Source organism: Carassius carassius, chromosome 40 (genome assembly GCF_963082965.1).
Source record: "Carassius carassius chromosome 40, fCarCar2.1, whole genome shotgun sequence".
NCBI classification, from domain to species: domain Eukaryota; kingdom Metazoa; phylum Chordata; class Actinopteri; order Cypriniformes; family Cyprinidae; genus Carassius; species Carassius carassius.
Genome location: NC_081794.1, coordinates 26,813,432 through 26,826,326, shown reverse-complemented (window position 1 = coordinate 26,826,326; position 12,895 = coordinate 26,813,432).

The window sequence follows — 12,895 nt, the reverse complement described above, 5'->3', positions numbered from 1 at the left end:
AACTAGTCATTCAGATGGTTTTTAACATCTGCAGATCCCTAGCATTCACACACGCGTGCATTTGCGTCTTTTCCTCGTCTCTGTGTGAAGTTTCTGGATCTAATGTGCTCTTCAGAAGTGTGTGACTGGTTGTAGGTCGTCTGAAGTCTGAATGGCTCCCTCGACGCCAGACCTTGCTTCATTAAACCGCTTCTATAATTGCTCAACTCCAACACAAAACGCCTTGTATCTGTACATTTGCAAATTTCATTTAACCTTAGCCTCTCCTTCCATACCCCCGGTGGATAATCACTTTGTTTACCACAAATTAAACTCGGCCTGATTGTTTACCAGCCGCAAAGTCCCACCACATTTCTAGAAGCCTCGTTTATTTATTTCAACAATCGCAGAGCAGGGAGTCATGTGTAAATGCCTCACTCATCTACATGAAAATTGTACAATTAACTTTTCATTAACCAGCTTGCTGTTTTTTTCCGCGCGCTTTCTCCCCGCGCTCTGCCGTGTAATGGCTAGTCTGAATTTTAATAAACGCCTTTAAATTGGGAGCGGCCCTTCCTTTGAGTCGCTTGAATGCGAGCGAGCGTTGAATAAACGCTGGCTAGAACAATAGCGCAGGCTGCCAGTTTGTGGTGTCATCTTTAAGTATGCAAGGATGAAAGCCTGGCGATTTGTCCATCAAAATAAATAAGAAAAGAAGCCGCTAATTCAGATGGCAGGACGTCAAGTGCTTTTGAGTGGCCGCGCCACGCGCTCCCCATGCACGTGCACATCGCTAATGACTGCGCCACCGAGGGAGGTGGAGTCCTCACTGAAATTCTCCGTCACGTAGTGTACTTATCTCAAGTCTTGAGAACAATTAGGACGGACAATAACTATAGAATGACTTTTTGTTGTGCGCCGGCTGCCTGTAGCAGTAGCGGAGCGCGATAACGCCGTCAGGAGACGCCGGAGAGTCTCTCCAGACTCCGACCGGGGCTGCAGACCCTCGATTTCGCTCTCCGCGGCCTCCGGTGCAGCGCGCGCAGAAAGGTTGCACTTTTATCCTGCTGAATGAACGGCTTCTTGACACGTTTCTTGTGGGAAACAGTGAATCCCTTTGAGGAGATGCACAATAGCAGTTGATTTGAAATACTTTTGTAAACAGGGTGGTAGCCTAAACAACTGATGCAAAATCGCTTTTTCTTTATCAGGCTTTTAAAGAAAATCTAAAGGTCACAGATTACAAATGCTATACAGTAAACAGTTGCGCCAATGCCGTTTATCTACTTAATGAACTTTTGGGTTTCATTGTCTTGTTGCGAATGTCAACAGTAATTCTGATGAATCGCTTTTATTTGCATTTTTAATCATTTAAAATGTTACAATTACCAGCACATTGCATTGTATAGGATACAGTAATTAATTTAGCCTGCACTCTGATGTAAATTTTGTGTCAGCAGGGTATTACCTGTATGTGCATACTGCATACTGTATACTGCACAATGGTAGTATGCTATCCTGATTTGGCCAGTGTTTCCTAATGCAGTACTATCAAACTGTGCATTTTGTGCAGTATTCAATACCTAAGCTATACTCCATTATAAAGATTATTTTAAAATAATAATATTGCAATGAAACAGTTTTTATGTGCATTCCAAACAGTAGTAGGCCTACACTATATTGGTCTCACATGATAATGGCATGTATTAATAACCTTCATTTACTACATTCAAAATAACAACAGTTCACTGGAATTTTTCATCCAATTAGGTTGATGTTACTTCTGGTTTATTCATCTTGTTGGAAATGGAAGGTCAAGATGAATGCATTACATTGTGAGATGCATTGTTCGCTGCAGTATGTTTTGTAAAGCCTAAGCGTTGCATGTTTTGTCAATTTGTGTAAGTTTTTCTGGATATTCTAGTGTGCATCAGAACATTTGCATATGACCTATACTTAGAGCAAAAATACAGTAGTATACATATTATGGCTTGTGCTGAGTGAGAAAAATTTAGGCCAGTTGATGAAATGTTTTTATTTATTTATTGTTTTATTTTTTTTGATGGCATCCAGTGCATGTGCTTAAATGCCTTGCAAAATGGATTTTGTACATATCATATTGTTGATATGTTGCTGATTTAAATTTGTCATCAAGATCTGTCTGGATAATGGAGATTTGAGAATGACTTGATTGTATTGGTTGCGTCAGTTGGAATGTGTTGAAAATATAAACAAAACAGTATGTGCCACACAGTATGTATCAATAGAAATAGATGTTTTTCTAACACGTGTAAAATATGGTGCTAAAAACAATTATTTATGACGATTGTAGAAGGATCTGTGAAAATGTTGTCCAGACAATTAACAACCCAAAAGTAAAAACCCAACAGAACTGGAAAAAAGTTATTTTTTAACCCCTGATGGCATGCGAATGCGATCATTGCATGTTTTGGTGTTTTTGTACGAAAGTCATGTCATGTTGCTTGCTTGCAGCATACGTTAAATAAAGAGTCTGAATATATTAGTTTAAACAGTCAGTATTGTAATTCTTTATTTCACATACACCACAATCGAGCGATGTGACACAATGCAACACTATGTAGACAGTTTGTCTTGAGTATAATGGGAGTGATGTGATTCCGGCGTGTCGTTCGCTTTCAGTGTAGTCTTTATGTGTCTCCAACATAGCTGCTTTTGTACAGCTTTACGCAGTGTTTTCATTCGAGAGGAAAAGAAGGCAAAAAAACCCTCAATAAAAACGAGAAGAACTGCGAGTTCTTAAGACATTGGCCCCGCTCCGTTGGGGGAAAAGCACAGAAAGAGAGGAAAACAGAGCTGTGAAAGGCAGCCGAGGCGAGATAAAACGAGCTTTGTGCCTTTTTTTTTTACTTACTGATGGCTGGCAACAAGGCCGGAGTGCCTGCAGAAGCAGGAATATCTGATAGGTTGTGTGTTGTATAATGAAAGAAGCCGAGACAGGGGACATGTTAGAAAGCAAGGTGATTCGTGTCCTCCCGGGGATGATATTTCAGGATCACGACAGAATCTATAGAGGATCCACCGAGGCTTTTAGGGTTGATCTATAGTTTATAAACTGACCAAAATAATTAGCATTCAAATGAGATTTGAGGAGCTCTTCTGACAGGAGGTGATGGTGCCGAATTCCCCCGACTGTCCCTCTGCATCACAGACGCCACTCTGATGCCCCGTTTGTCTTCTCTTACCTCTCTTTAAAACTCGGAAAGAGAGAAAAAAAACGCTCGGCTGACAACAGAGAGCCGCAGTTGGGCGCAGCAGAGTTGAAGAGGTGCAAGTTTTTAGTCGCATGAATAATTCGATATCTGAGCTGGTTGTTGCGCTATTGGATGTATTTTTCAGAAATCTTAACAGCGCACCAGCTCTCTGTGTTTTAGAGACTCCGTCTCACTCTCTTTTGCAGCTCTGCGTCTTGTGTTCTCGGCCCACTTTGTTCTATCAAAATACGCATTCAAGACACAAATTAGGGGCCCACCAAGTCAGCGAATGCAGAAGGGGCGCACACACGCTGTCACAAAGGGAAAAAGAATCCGGGCAAGAGCGAGAAAGAGACAGTCGGGCATCAGTCCAAGGCCTGCTAAGAGGCCATTGTTGGAACACAAGAGCCGCGGGCCTGGGAGGGAGATATGGGGGATTTAGCGACATGACTTGAAGCAGGGCTGCGGGAACGAGAGGATTGGGGGATGACCAGATTAACGTGTCGGCCTGGAAGCCTCGCGTCAACTTTATCTCCTTCCGCATGGCAGTGGCAACAAAGAGAACAACCTCAGTGCTTAAGGCCATCAAGCAAAACCTGTAGAGTCCTCAGCCTGAAGCAGCCACTTCTCTCTCTTTAGCGCACACGCGCACGCCCTGTCGCATGTAAGGCGTAGCGGCTGTCAGCGCAGACAGCTCCGCTGGGATCCGGCAGGGCAGGGATGCCGGGGTAGAGAGGAACTTTGATGTAAGCTTGTAATCGTGGCGCTACAGCCTCAAATGCAGAGTCGACAAACAGCAAACAAAGCTTGTCAGTCAGAGCGCCAAACAAACAAAATAAAAACGTCTGCGGGGCGACTTCAAAAAGAATGCTGGGAAAGTTGAGGCCGGCTCTACAAGAACAAAATAATTGTCTCTTTGTTCCGTGCTTTTGGAGGAGAATTCAAACAAAAGGAAATTTAGTCGCTGGGATGCATTTGAATAAGTGGAACATGAGAGCGCAGAGACGGCGCTGTGGTTATAAGAGTCTTTGAGACATGGAAGAAGGAATGAATGTGAAGGTTCAGGTTCCCCAAAAAGGACTGACACTTAAGTCAGACTTAAAAATTTCTTAATGGCATTGTATTAGATATTGATCCAATATCTTTTACCATTAAAGAAATTGGGACATGTAAGATATTTAAGAATGCAAAAAGGCTTTTATAATCTTACAAATGATTTCTGTTTCAAATAAATGCTGTTCTTTTAGCTTTGTATTCATCAGAGAATCCTGAAAATACACGATTTCCATAAAAATCATTACGTTAAGTTACATAAGAAGCACAGCTGTTTTTAACATTGATAATAATGTTTCTTGAGCAGCAAATCAACATATTAGGATGATTTCTGAAGACTGGAGTAATGATGCTGGAAATGCAGCTCTGCATCACAGAGATTAATTACAGTTTAAAATCTATTCAAGTAGTTATTTTCAATTTAAATGATATTACTGTTCCTTGGTGAGCATTAGATACTTTAAAAGCAATCTTTTGAACTGTAATGTGTATAGACACAAGTTAATATTATTTATTTTTTCAAACTTTTTATTAAATATTTTGCTTGCACTTGGTATTTTCTCTAGATTTTAGATGTGAAATTTATCGCATTGTGAAAAGTTTCTGTATTATGACAAGTTGAAATAAGATGCTTAGCAAAGTCCCTGAGAAAGACATTAGTTTCAGAGATGTAGGTTATTTTATTTTTAATGAAAGATCACAAAAAAACTTTATTTTAAAATGCTGTGAACGGAATAATTCACAATTAACCCTGGAACATGTTTTTAGAAAGTAAAGGGCCAGTTATGAGTTCATGTTCACTTAAAAGCGTCTGATTTATGTGCCAACCGTAGTGATATTGTGTTATCTCTAGTGGAATGGCATTTAGATATTTCATGTGTTCTTTACAGTAGATGTCTGAAAGATGGTGAAAAAATGAAATGAAATATACTTCAGACATATTAATATTAGGTTATTTGGAGAATATCCCAGATTTTTAATCCAACTTCTATCATTTTAATAATATTGTCTCCTTTTATGTCCTCTGAGCATCTAAAAATACATCCCACTGAAATAAATAATTCCACCGCTACTCGATTTATTTAAAAAGTAGATGAATGAAGTCTTGATCTGAAACTTCTGACCCAATGTTTGAAAAGAGAGGTGAGATAAACAGCTCCTGAAGTGGAAAGCGTTCCAATAAAAGAGGCGAGATTTTATCTGAACTCTCTGGTGGTTTTTGTTCAAATCGGTTTTCAAATCTAATTCAGAAACTCGAATAAACTGACCAGTCAATCTGAATGAGATGTTTGCGGTCTCTCAATAAATCACAAAATGCCTTTCATTGTGTGCCACGTGGTGGTCTGGCAGAGTTTTTCTCTCTCTGAGTGAGAGTTCAGCTCTTTACTTGAGTTGTGAGGCCATGGCTGTGTTTGACCCCCGTGAGACTGAAGTCCACCTGCTTGAACTGACGAATCTGCTTCAGTCTGTTGAACTCGCTTGCTCTGAATCATTTCGACAGTCTTCAGAAGCGGCTCAGGTGGGCTTCAGTTATCCGAGGTGAGGCCGGTGTCTGTCAAACGCTGATTGAGGGGCGAGTTGAACATTTCTTCTCCTCGTTTCATCTTTAATTAGAGTCAGAATGTGAAATGGCCCAGTCGCTCTGAACTCCAGACTGATATGTGATTATTCTCAGAGCTGACAGTCATCGGGTCCCAGACACCCCTTCAGCCCTATGAATTAAAAATGAATGTGTAATGATTCATTATTGGCATGAAATAACTTTTAGTTAACTACTTGTCCAATACAGCATGAAAGCAGTCATGTAGAAGTTTAAATTAATTTTGTCCAAACAAATTCTGGAGGAGAAATAAGTCTGTATGAAACACGAAAGTCAAATGTGGCATATTGAACTAAATAATTATGGAGTAACTTGATTTTTGATTGGATTGGATTCATAAAAAGTTTAGATTAGCAGAGTCGTCTGATGAGAATTCACTTCAATGATGAAAAATCACAAAACTTTTTTTCTTTTAAAGGCTGTGAAGTGAAAGAAAAAGAAAAAAGAAAGTGAAAGTGAAAGAAAGTGAAGAAAAGAAAAAGAAAAGTGAAGTGACATTCAGCCAAGTATTGTGACCCATACTCAGAATTCGTGCTCTGCATTTAACCCATCCGAAATGCACACACACAGAGCAGTGAACACACACACACACACTGTGAGCACACACCCGGAGCAGTGGGCAGCCATTTATGCTGTGGCCCCCGGGGAGAAGTTGGGGGTTCGATGCCTTGCTCAAGGACACCTAAGTCGGGGTATTGAAGGTGGAGAGAGAACTGTACATGCACTCCCCCCACCCACAATTCCTGCCAGCCCGGGACTCGAACTCACAACCTTTTGATTGGAAGTCCGACTCTCTAACCATTAGGCCACGACTTCCCACTCACTGATGCATCATTCACAATCAATGTGTATTCAGAAAGTAAATAGTGTCCATTTTGACTTCTTGTTGAATTAAAAAGAAATTCTCTTGAATTTTTCTTTATTTTTTCTTTTTTTTTTGTGGTACTACGCTGTAAAAATAAGAATTTTTGAAGTTGTACACTGAGTGATTAGTTAACTAAAACTAAAACCATAAAACATTTTTTTTTTTACTTTAAATAAAATAGTTTTGCTTCAGCTTGTTGCCAAGAGAATGTTTTTCATTTCTTGACTCAAAACTGTATAGACCAATAATAAATAAATAAATAATAATAATAATAAAAAAAAAATATAAAATACAAAATAATAAAAACAGACAACAAAAATTTTAACAAATTAAAATGAAAACAGAAAATATAAAGATAAAAAACTATTCAAAACACTAATAAAACTATAATAGAATCTTAATGATACTAAAATAATAAAGACATATTAAATAAAACATATTGAATATTGAAGTGCGTACTATATACTATTTCCATTTTTTACATTTAATTGCTGTTTATTTTCCCAGTTATTTGTGAAATTTATTAGCGATATCTGAGTGAATGTTTTTTTTTACAAAGACACTGTTTTCAGTGCAGTTTGTCCAAACAGAATTGCAAAAATAGTGACTGAAACAATCTTTAAGTAGGAAAGCGGTAAGAGATCACAGCTCATGTCCGTCCAAGTCTTTACTATCTCCTCTCAACCTTTTGTTCACCAATCAATAGGCTTCCACTCCCTTGATGAGATCTTGCCCTAAACGAAGATGCTGCGAGAGAGACAGTGTGTGTGTGTGTGTGTGTGTGTGTGTGTCCATCTAGGGATGTAGATATATTTCTATTTCTATCTGTCCCTGTGTCATTTGCATCAGGCATTAGCCTAAATGTATCAGAGGTGCAGAACAGTGGCGAGGAATTGCATTACCTCGGTATGAGTGATGGTAAAAGCAGCATGCTAGCTGGGTCCATGTCAAGCCCTTAAATGGCTCGCTGTTTCGACCTTCTTAAGTAGCCAAATCTTTATTGAGTGTTGGACCGCTGGGACATTTTAGCCTTTGAGAAGGTTGTTCTTGTTACTATTGCTTTAGTGGATAAAACCCACAAGGACGTTCTTTTAACTTGTTTGGACTCCAACTGTTGTGTTTTATTTGATTTGAGGCCACGAGGGGGAAAGGCTAATTTAAACAGGTCTGCTGTTGCTTTCATTTTGGACTTTTTAACTTGAGAAAGGCAGGCAGGTGATCTTTAGGTGCGGCATGTTTCGTTCAGACACTTTAGATTTGACCCAAACAAGCCAGCGTTTTGCTCAAGCCAGCGTGTGACTTCAGACACTGGGCTTCTCAAACTGGTCGTCCCGAGGGCCGCGCCGAGGAGAAAAACACTGAACCAATCTGGAGAGAAAACTATTGAAAAATGTGCTGCGGTGCACATATAAACTTAAAACAAAAGCACATATAAATAAAATCAGTTCAGTAGTTATAATAAGAATATAATCTGGTATTTATTATTAGCTATCAGTCATCATGCTTCACTTATTATCTTGTTTCCATGTATTATTGTTATTATTAGTTCTAAACAAACTCTTTAGAGTTATATTATTTCATAAAATGTATTATTGTGAATAATTCAGTTCCTTTTTTTTATATGCCATATAATAATTTCTGTAGTGCAGAGTAGTAGTAGTAGTAGTAGTAATAATAATAATAATAATAATGCATCAGTTCTAGACAAACTAGACAGAAAATTTTGAAGTTTATGAAAATGTATAATTTCCTTGTTTATAGTTATAAAAAACTTAAAATTCTTTACTTGATATACCATCATAATTTATAGATTTAATAATAATAATAATAATACCATCATGAATTCATTTATTATTATTATTATTATTATTAAATTTGATATGCCATAATAATAATTTATATAGCAGAGTATTTTTTATAATAATTATAATAGCAATAATAATACATATATTATAATGTTATTTGTTTTTTACAGCTTAATAAAGAACTAGCAATAATAATAAGAATCATCATCATCATCATCATCATCATAAAATACACTTACAATCTTACATGGTTTGAAAAGAAATACTATAATAATATAACCTTGATAATAACTACATTTAACAAGAATAAACACATCATTATTAAACTTGTTCCTTATTCCTTTTCCTTTTTTTAAAAGGAATAATTAAACATTTTTCAGCATCTGAAGATTGTTTTGCAGACAGGCTAATGGCTGATGAAACTCTGATAACACTCAGTCCATGTGCTAATCTTTCATCATTTTAAGTGTTCATTAAGGGCTGAATGATAAGCAGAAACAAAACAAACAAAGAAAAAGAATAAACATGCATCTGATTCGTTTAAAACAAACAGAGGATGTCAGCAGCGCCGTCCACAGGGTGGCACTCTTAAGCTGTGAATCTCTCTCTCTCTCTCTCTCTCTCTCTCTCTCATTTCAGAATGCCAACACACAGGATTTGTTGAACAGCTTCACAATGATTATCTTGGAAGTGGCCAAGAATAAATCTGGCACGTGTTAATACATAAATGCCATATGTTTATATGAATTCCTGATAATGCTTTGACAGAGTGACAGGACGGGTGTAGGGCGATCTCTCATCCACCTTTCTGCTCTCATTAAGATCTGAAACTCTGAAACCTGCAAGTGTTTCTCCCGGTGAAATGTGAGAAAGCGGCTGGATTTGCTCTGGGAGGAGCAGCAAAAGATGCCGACCTTAAACTAAACCTGATCTAAAGTATTGGAAGAGGCACTAACGGGGTAAAAGCAGGTCTCAGGGTTTCGAGTGCTGCTGGATGGGGAAAATGGGAGTCAATAACATGTAGCAGATCTTCCAAACAGACAGAAGGTCAAGTACACTCACTTAAACACTGACAAAAACCATAAACTTCTCTTTCTCTTGTTACTTTCCTCTATTCTCCTTTTGGTTGTATCACATGGGTTTTGTCAGTATATCTTTATGTCATGCTTACATCCTGTCACTTCTGTGTTTTTAGATAGCTTATGTTACTTATAATATGAACATTTAGCACTCTTGGCATGTACAAGTTAAAGTTTGCAATAATGCATATGGACAATATATATTTTGTTATGTTTTGCTTTCTGTTGTTAGTTCAGGACTACATGCACACTGTCATTTACAAGTTTACAAACAATTACCATAATTAGTTTTACAGAACATGATATATTCTGCATTTTCCACAGTATATTGCATATTTTATGTAATCTTTATGGAGTTTTAAATTGCTGCTTGGACTTTCTTTTCAAAGGTTTCAAGTCTTTTTGAGATCAGATTCTCTATTAAGGAATTTTGAAGGTTTGTGAAGACATGTCTATAATAGTTTTTCTGTTTTTATTTTTATATTTTTTTACAACAAAATATCAAGCTTTTTTTAAGTTTTTGTATTTTAAAGATATTAATACTGTTATTCAGCAAGGATGCATTAAATTCAGTGTCGGTAAAAACATTTAAATTGTTACAAAAATGTATATTTAAAATAAATGCAATTCTTTAGAATTTTCTATTCATCAAAAAATCCTGAAAAGTATCACAATTTCAATTATAATAAGAAATGTTTCTCTAATAAGTAAAGCAGCATATTAGAATGATTTTTAAAGGATCATGTGAATGAAGACTTGCTGCTGAAAATTCAACTTTGAGCACAGGAATAAATTACATTTTTAAATATATTAAAAGAGAAAATAGCTCTTTTAAATTGTAATCATTTTTCACAATATTTCTATTTTAACAGCAATTTTATAACTAAGCATAAAAGAATACTCTAAACTATTTTTTACACCCAAGCTCCCATGTTATTCTAGTCCTACATAACCTTGAGATGTTATAACACAAGGTTATGTGTGAGATGGACGTGCAGTTTAATCAAGACAAGACTTTAATTTTGAGGTTGGATTTTTTCTCTGAGCGCACCTTAAACTGCTCGCATGGATATGATGACTTTTGTCTTTAGTGATCAAAGGGTTGTGCAAAAGTACTTGAAAGTACAAGTAAACGTGAAATATGGATGAGGCCGGCCGGTTTGATGATGACTGTGCTAAGTGTGTGAGTCAGAGCAGAAAAGAAATGTGATTTGTTGAGGCCCTCATGGTTAGCTGACTCTGCCTTCGTCTTGTTTCTGCTGGGGAGGTTTTGCATATCTACATTGTTGAATGTTATATAACCATGTTTGAGGAGCAATTATATAAGCTCATATTTAGAAATGGGGTTTACAGAGGGTAAAAAGTAGCACAGAGGTCTCGGACGAATTGTCGTGACTCGGTAAAGGAGGACGGAGTGAAAACCAGGCCAGCAATCAGAACACAACAAGAGATGAAGGAGAGATGAAGAAACATGGGCAGAGGAGTGTGAGAGATGGCTGTAAAGCGGCTGATACGCTAAAAGAGCCCAAATTGTGCGTCTCTCAGGTGGCGGGCCGCAGGACTCTGGGGGGTTTGGCCTGATCTGCAGCGGGGCGTCTGGGGCTGCTCTAAACGCCCCGAGACCGTGTGGCTTAGGAACCCGATTAAACTCATTACAGCTGCTGAGGGGACCACAAAGGCCATGTACCTGGAGCCCGAGCGGCGTCCCTGGATCACGGTGGTCTCGGAGGAGTCGTCGCCCTGGATCATCCTCCTCATCCTCCCGCTGTGGCCTCACCTACAGCTGCAGTCCATCTCGACTCGCTCTCAAATACTGGACCAACTTACTCTAAAGTCTGTCGAACTTTGTACATTTGGATTATTCTGTTTTAGTACAACATTGGAATCACTCTCTACTACTTTAAGAGCTTTTAGTTAAAACTTGATGGTTTCTGTTTAATACATTTTTGTCCCGATAACTGAAAAGTAATTTAGAGAGTTTTTTTTTTGTGTTTACAATGGGTCAGTGGCCTATTGTCAATTCCCTTAGACAATAAATTCATCTCATCCCTGAAATGAACAAAACTACACATTTGAATTTAATTTACAGTTGTATATTCCTACTTCTAAATATTTAAATGCTTGTTATTCACTAAACCGCACTTTTTTAAAATGATTAATTTTCCAACGTACCTATGCCACAATTTTGCCTATTTTTTTATATTTGTCATTCATGTGAATATGATTTATATATATATATATATATATATATATATATATATATATATATATATATATATATATATATATATATATATATATATATATATGTACACATTATAATATACCATTATAATATACAATACATACATTTTAATTTGCTTTCAAAGTTGTTGTACTCCTCATTTGAAATTCACTTTGGATAAAAGTGTCTGCTAAATTATAAAATCAAATGAAATCACGTATAATAAAAGTTTGTTTATTTATTTTTTAATAATTTTTCAAATGTAACAAACATTTAGCAAAACTAGTACTTCTTTTAAACTTTTCATCTCTTGTGTTTTATAGACTTTCATCATAAATATAGACTATCATTGAAATGTGAAAGAAGTCTCTTCTGCTCACTAGTGCTGCATTTATTCAAAAATACAGTAAAAACAGTAATATTGCAAAATTTACATTATTGTTTACATTTAACTGACACTTTTATCCAAAGCGACTTACAATTGCTATATATGTCAGAGGTCGCACGCCTCTGGAGCAACTAGGGGTTAAGTGTCTTGCTCAGGAACACATTGGTGTCTCACAGTGGATTCGAACCTGGGTCTCTCACACCAAAGGCATGTGTCTTATCCACTGCGCTAACACCACCCCTCAAATTGTTAATATAATTATTTTTTTTATAATTTTATTTATATTTGTTCGAATGTAATGCATTCCTGTGATGCAAAGTTGAATTTTCAGCAGCTATTATTACAGTTCTTAGTTTTTTTTTTTGTTTGTTTGTTTTTTTGGATTCTTTGATCAAGAAAAATAATATTTGTGATTCATTCAATTCTTTTTTTTCAGTCACTTTTGATCCATTTAATGCATCCTTAATGAAAGTATTAATTTCTTTCAAAAGAACAAACTTTTGAACAATAATGTATTGCTATAAGTGTTTGTTTTTATGATTTTAAGTTTTTTTTCCAATGTAATTTCCAGCATGCGGTCCATAAAGTGTAAATTTAGTCATCATTTTTTTTAAGTATAGTATTCTGCTTAATGAAGAATGCAAGTCACACCAGTTTGCAAAATAATGA